At 44.7% G+C, this 7,772-nt stretch overlaps 1 pseudogene; it reads left to right on the forward strand.

The window, feature by feature from the left end:
- Positions 1-4,213: 4,213 nt before the first annotated feature.
- On the forward strand, positions 4,214-6,580 carry LOC118476711 (uncharacterized; annotated as a pseudogene).
- The last annotated feature ends 1,192 nt before the right edge of the window (positions 6,581-7,772 follow it).

Below are 7,772 nucleotides of genomic sequence, written 5' to 3' on the forward strand. Positions count from 1 at the left end.
AATCATGTGAGGGTCCGAGCCGCTCATGACCGTGAGCACGGCTAGTATACCAGTTTTACACTCTGCAGAGGTTGCGCATCTTTACCCACAAGTCATGTTACCCATCTGCCAAGAGATGGCCAATCCCATACACCTCTACCGAGGAGGCGAGGCAGGGTAACACTACGAGGCCTTTACAAAGTTCCACTAGCTTCAGAAAACCCGCTACAATTTATAGGAAGCTCCAATGCAGGGTTCTTGCCTGACCGCCATCGCAGCAAAATCAACCAAGGACCTCCCTACACTGACCACTCCCCTACTGCTCTTGCCCCTTTCGGGTAAGGAAGACCTCCACTAGCTTTCCTAGTTAATCAGCCAAGGGCGTCCCATTATACCCTTGTGGTAGCACTGTTTTCCCGGGTGGTCGCTCCATGTTCCCATTAACATAATGATCTTAACATGAACAGTAATAATAACAAGATAATAACAGAATAATCATGAATAGTGTATCTTCATACCCAAATCCACATAAAGCAATAGCAGGTACTACCCAAAAAATATTTCAGGGGTGATCAAGGTATAAAGATAACCAAAACTGGGGTAACCTATTGGATCCCATCAAAATTAACCTATGCAGATCATTATAATTAATAAGAACATGGCTGGGAAAAGTAAGTGATCAAGGGCACAACTTGCCTTCAATGAGCTCCTGCTCAGCTACTTCTACTTGCTGAACCTCAGATTCCATAGTGGCTTGCTCGTCTATTCGCATCAACACAATACATACATAGTATAGCATAAATTAACATCACATCAAACATGTAAATAAAATATACAGTAAAAATCTACACATTAAAATCAGATCATAGGAACTGGAATCACTAAATTTGGAATTATAGATTTCAAGTTATGAATTTCCTAGGGTTTAATGTGATTAAAATAGGATTAGATGATAAATTAATTTTCTAACTGAGTTCATGTCAAAACAGTGATATTAAATGATAGAGAATATTATTACAAAATTTTAGAAATTGGAATGGTTCAATTTGGAGTTAAAATGAATTAGATATGAATTTTCCAAGTTCTAGCAATTGTTTTTGCATTAAAAATACATTTACTAATTAATTTATTCATTTTAAACAGGTTCTGGACTGGGCATCAATTCTCAGAAAGCTCAAGGGTCTCTGCGCAAGATAACCTAGACTCAGGGAACAGTGGCCAATGGACTGCGGGTTTGTTATTGAATTGTCCAGGGACTCATATGCAAGTTTCCAGGGCCGAAGGGGTATCTTCTAATCTAAGCCCTACGATCGCAGATGGACGTGGCAGATTAGCTCTGAGCCGCGTGAACCGGTATCCGAACACAACCATCCGATCTGCAGCGAACGTCCTGGATTTAAAGCAACCAGATCCAATCGCGCACGCCCGATCACAAACGGACGCCTCAGATCGATCCTACGAACCGGTACACACGCGATTTAATCGGAGCCGCTCCTGGAGGATCCAACGGCTACCACGCTACCCGCCCCAATCGACCCAAGTCCGCGGCGGCGCCGCCCCGACTGCGGCGCACCCTCGCCGGAGACATCCAATTCCAGGCCCCCCGACGCCCAAAGCTTGATCTGAACACGCCTACACGATGCCAGGAGAAAAGGGAAACCTAGGGATGGGGAATTACCCGAGTTGTCGCGGTGAGGAAGGCCAATCCGCGGCGACGGCGGATTCCTCAGGTTCACGCAAGGTCCGGCGAGCAATTCGGGCCGCTTCCCCGTCCGGCTCCACTTGGCTTGCCCGCGGACAGCTCCACCGCGAACCCGCGACGACCACCGACCCGAACCTCAGTTCACACGCGGCCCGAACGTCGAGATGGTCGTGCGGCCGCCTCTCTCCCTTCTTTTCTCTCGGCGCACGGCAATGGTGGTTCACGTTATGCGCGACGAGTTGCGCGGACCGGTAGGAGAAGGAGCTTTATGTGGTCGACCGAGGTTGGATCGAGGCTTGGGTGGTTGGACGGGGTCCGAGCTGTTAGCGCTGGCGAGATCAGCGGCGGTAGCTACGGGTTGTAGCGCGCAAGGAGGAAGAACATGTGACCGCACACATGGGCAGATGACAAGGCGGACCCACTCGCCAGTGGGAGGAAGGGAGAAAGCGAGTGCGGCGTGCGGCCGACGGGCAAGGCCCACATGTCGGCGCGCGTCTGCGTAAGGAAGACGGGCTGCACGGTGTGATTCCTCGGGTGGGCCGGAATTGGAGCAGTCGGCCCAACTGCTTTTAATCCTTTTCTTTTTTTTTTTCTTTTCTTTATTCTTTTCTCTATTTCCTAGTTCAATTTGAGTTAAAATTTTGAATCCAAACCTTGGGCAAATTTGTTATCAAATCATATTATGAAATGAAAAATACAAATTCTAGAAATATATTTATATTATTTATATTTATATCATTTCTCTTCTTACTTTCAAAACCCAAATTTTAATTTAGGGTTTGATTTAACTTCTAGTATTTATTATCTTATTATCCTTATTATTATTTTTATTATTATATTTAATGCACAAACATAAAAACTCCACATGATGCATTTTTCTTTTATTTTGGTATTATTGGTTTTAATTAATCACTCTCAATTAGATGTGTGCTCTTTTTATGATGCAAATAAGGCACATAAAATGAGAAGATCTCTCTATATTCTTTATTTAGAATTTTGAGTATTACACTACCCAAGTGCATGATTTCCTGTTAGCAAATGTGAACTCTCAACCCTTCGCTTACCGATGGTACTGAGAGGACCTGCTTAATGTCAGGGGTAGTTCAACAAGTTGGTTATCCTAACTTGTAACTGCTTTGTGAATAAAGGTTGAGTTTAGAGATCGTTTTATCAAGTTGTTTAAACTCACTTTAGTTCAGCATATCCTGAAGAAAACCTTGTGAAGATCAAGTGAAGGTTATGAACATATGCGTAGATCTTGTGCTATATTGGATTAGATTATGAGCATATGCATCTTAACTTTACCTTGTTGGCCGGGGTATTTTGCCATCCTCAGCTAACTGTTAACAACTTAACCACAGCTCTAGTCATGCTTCGATCGCCTCACGTGTGCTTTTCCAGCATGAGTGATCAGGTCGAGCCATGATTAGTGCTCGATAAAATGGATTGGTTGCGAAAGCAACATCTACAGATCCTTCCGCCGGTGATTTTCTCGAATCTATATCACTTTTCATGGACTTGCATTCTCTAGCTAACACGAGTTAACTGTGATGTTATTCGACGTTCACACCCGTCTTGTGTACTATGAACTTACCGTGACCACTTGTTGGTAAACCTCCTTTTGTGTGTTTTACCCAAGAGGTTGCATCTGATTCTGTTTGGGTAAAGTCGCATATCTACTGCTCGCCCAACAGACTCAGATAGTATAGTGTCATCAGAAAAAGCAAACTGCACACATGAAACCTTATGTGTTCCTCTGGCTGATGTTGTCTCTACTAATGAACATTTCTAAATTGGCTTACGTCGATACATGTTATGTCCACTAGGGGAAACAACATCCTGAGACACTTGCCTTCGCTCAGAACTGCCTTACGATTATCGCTGATAAGGAAATGGGTACATGCTGCTCTACTCTTAGAAGTCTTTCATTCCGAATCTCGGGACGAGATTCTTTTAAGGGGGGAGGGCTGTAACACAGGTGTTTATATTCCGCTCGACAACGAGTACGGATTTAAGCACGCAATATCAGTGGATAAAACGGATTTTAAATTTTAATCATCCTCGTTTATTGCGAATTTAATATCGCATCTGTTCCGTTTGTCGCGAGTGCGACATCATTTTTACTTCTATTATTTGGGCTCTTCCAAAAAATTTCGTAATGATCGGAACATCGTCATTCCGAAAATCGGTGCGTCCGATGATTATTTAAAATTCATCGCTCGCGCGAATACGAATTCGGAAGCCCGACTCACTCGGATGATTTTATCCCGAACAGATTAAGTAGAACTCGATGACTAAGTTTTCGGTGCAAATAATTATGTCCCCACTCGTCAACCGAGAAATCGCGTATGAGAATTTATAATTGAGATTCGATTCTCCACGTAAATTATCTGTTGTCGTGGAACCGGGTGTTGACTGCGGATAAAATTATTTGATTTCAAATCAATTGGAACACAGTCTGAAGTACTGTTGTTAACATTGTTCTGATTGCGTCTCGCTCCGATCCAAAATTTTGGATATAAATAACGGGCGCAAATTCATCTAATTACAAAGTATTCACCAAATCAAAATCGTGTCACAATTACTGTCTACCCTATATACATCGCTAAAAAATCAGATCTAAAATATCTATGTTTTTCGGTAAAAAAAAGAAAGAAAATAAAAAAACAATGGAAAATAGAAAAATATCTATTTAGACTAATCCTCCACCGTACTCTCTCTTATTCTTTATCCACTAGCTACCGCTCAAGGATCATTTAATCGCTGGTCCTTATCTCCAGCAGTCCAGCACGAACAGGTCTCCGGTTCTTATCTGAATCTCCAGCACGACAACGTCTCCGCTCAGCTGCGCTCATCTCTCATCTTCTCAGCCTGGAAAAAAATCAGCCGCCGCCCCTGCGCAGATTTTTTTCAGCGTCTATATCACTTTGCGCGTGTCCAAGCCACCGTTCAGCTCGAGAAGAAAATCCTACCGTGCTCGATTCTTCCCTGCGCGTCTCCTCCGCTTGGAGCTTCCTGCGCTCCCTGCGTCCCTCTGTGGCCGGAACTCCCTTCATGGCCGAAGCTCGGACGGCGCTCGGTCCTGCCACTCCCATGGCCGCGCCCCCCCTGCTTCTCTCTCTCAGCGCTCGCGGCTCTTTCTCTCCTGCTCCGTCCATGGCTGTTTGCCTCTGCTCGCGGCGTCCCTGCTCGCCCAGCCGAGCTCTCCACTGCCCAGCTCCATTTCACGGCGCTCTATCTGCTCGGTTCCATGGCCGCGGTACTCCAGCTCGCCGTGCCCTGCTCCCTCTGTTTCCATGGCAGGCTCTCTGCTCGTCGCGGGCGCCTGGACGCTCTCCCTGGTGGCCGCCTGTTCTCCCTGTGTACCGCGCGAGTTCTTTGGTAGACGCGCGCTGACCGTGCTCCACTTCGCCCATCGCGACGCTCCAGTTCCAACTCGCTGCGCGCCGAGCTCTTCGCTGTTGTCCGTGCGCGCGCGCGCCGCTCGTCGACCTCTCTGCTCACGCGTAGCTCGCTCTTTTCTTATTTGCCGCGCGCACGAATTTCATCTGCTCCCACAGCATGTCGAGTTCCTGCACCATCATCGCTTCTGTCACAAGCTTGTTGACCACAGTTATCTTAACCGTGTCAGCTCGCGACTGTGGTCATGTTCATCGAATTCGCCAACACTTTGTTGCCGATTCGACTGTCGTCGTTTCGCGTATTGTCGAGCCCATCGTTTTCCCTGTCTTGTACTCGCATGGTTTTCTGCTCGTCGGTGCGCCCTCTTGGCTCGCTCGGCTTTAATTCCCAATCGCGTCGTCTATTCCACCGGTTAGCGTCGTCGCGTCGCGGGTGCAGCTCTATATACATCACCCTCCTGTGTCGTCGTCGTTCCGCGCGTCAGCAAAAAAACCAAGAATCGGGTGAAGACGAAGCTAGCAGCGCGATATTCCCTAAGCGCTCGACAAATTGCCTGAATCGGAAAAGCGCTACCGATCTCGTGGATTCGTGTCAGCTGTGGAAACGGTAAGCTGATAAATTGTTTAGAATGGTTCGATCGTTAAATAAATTAATGTACTAGTGTGATGCTCATTAGGGTGCTCGATAAATTGCGTAAGTCACGAAACTCTCGTCGACTTCGCAGTTCTTGCGATTATCGAGCCATGTTCAGTTATAGCGAGTTATCTCGCTATTCCGATCAATTTGTTAAATTAGTATACCGGGTAGAATATTAGTAGGCCTGTGGGGTGATGGAATATTTTTATCACTTATAAAGATGTAGTATAATTTATAAAGCAAGGGATTAGTTCAGAATTTAATTAATTAACTGATATGTTGTGATTAGGCTAATTGTATTTCATGTGTATTGTTTGTTGTTCGTGATGTTTGCGATAGGTTCGAGAAGCGTAATTATTGCACTTAATTGTACGTCGATAATTAGTATCTTTGTATGAAATTGTTCAACGCCTCGCCGCTAGGTGTTAATTCGCTATCGCGTAGTACTATTTAGGTTTGAAATATTCCGGTCTATATGCATTCATGTGCATAATGCATTTCATTCAGGTACGTGAATTAACCACGCGATGCGGAGAACCAGAACTGAGTCAACCACAAGATGGTGCTGATGAACGAAACTGGAGATGAACAGACGAAGCGAGTATCGGAATAAAGGCTGATCGTCAAGTGGACGTCATCTAACAACACTAACCTAGTGTTACTCAGGCAAGCCCCAGTGCATGCAACCACTTTCCTTGTGTTTTTAAATAATTTTCGCACACTTTAAGTCTAGTGAAATGTGCATTAGGTTCATAGGAGTTGCTTGGAACCCTTTGATGCATTGCTTTCCTTGATATCCATACCTTTATAGATACTTCTGTGAAGTATCAAAATATGATTTACAAAAATGCTTAGCCCTGCTTAGATCTTGTGGATAGAGGTTGTCCTTAGCCTAGCTCGAGAAAGGATGGCTTCTACCTGCAAGAATATTTTCATTTGGAGCAATGGTGGGATCTTACTGCAAAGTTCCCTGTGATGCTCTTTTCATCCTAAGGAACAGAAACAATCCTAAGGATGGAAATACTTAAATTGAGATTGGGGTTAGGAACAGGTGATGTTCTACCCAGGTTGATTAAGGATTGAATGCGTATGTAGGCGTGCTGATCGAGGACCCTTTAACTGGTCACATGCCTCGTCATGGGTAAGCCTTGCCTCGGGCAGACTAAGGCCAGAATAAGATAACACGAAATGGGCGTGGAGCGGTGGCGAGAGTAGCGTGTACCCTCCGTGGCAAGAGGCTGGACGGTGGTGTATCTGTGCTCTCGGTTTGCGTGAACCTGATCTGGTCTTAAGAACCCCGGTGGCGGGTTGACATATGCAAGGGTTAAGTGCTACATATGTCGTGTGATTGGAGATCCTCAGCTGAGTATAATCGATTCGGATCGCCGTACCTTCGCGGTTATGAAGACTTGGTCACTTCCCTACAACCTAAGTCAGGATGTGAACATTATGGATAAAAATGATGTTGTATTGATGAGATGATGAAATTAGACTAGATGCAAACATAGTCTATTAATATTTAATCTGGCGTTAAAATATTGAAAGTAAGGACTCACTTTAGTAAGCTATTTCTGCAAAAGTATCTAAGTTGATTCTTCCTAAAGCCTCTCCTTGATTCCTATTTATCCAGCATACCCTTGAGAGTCTTTTCTTTAGTCGGGTAAGACTTGCTGAGTAATTCCATACTCAGGGTTTATTCCCTATTGTTTTTCAGGTTATAGTCTTGTGCTGTTGTTGATGGTGTTAAGTGCCGGTGGGCTCGGCCTTCTTATATAAGTATACCCCGTCTTTATCTTCTTATTGAGGATGGTCACTTGAGCTAGCATATATTTCAAACTTATACTTTTGTAATCACTCCGATAAAATAATGTAAAATTTTTGTAACCTGTAAAATTTGGTAATAAGATTTCCGCTGCAAAAATGTTGTGTGTGTGATTGGTGTTACTTAATCCCGCGGTTCTGGTTGTAAGTGGTTTATCCGGTGTCCTTAGGGCAATCGGACGGATCCTGTTAAGTTATCTGGTGCACTTGCATAGCAGTCTGAGGTCTTTGA

This window comes from Zea mays, chromosome 3 (genome assembly GCF_902167145.1).
Source record: "Zea mays cultivar B73 chromosome 3, Zm-B73-REFERENCE-NAM-5.0, whole genome shotgun sequence".
NCBI lineage: Eukaryota > Viridiplantae > Streptophyta > Magnoliopsida > Poales > Poaceae > Zea > Zea mays.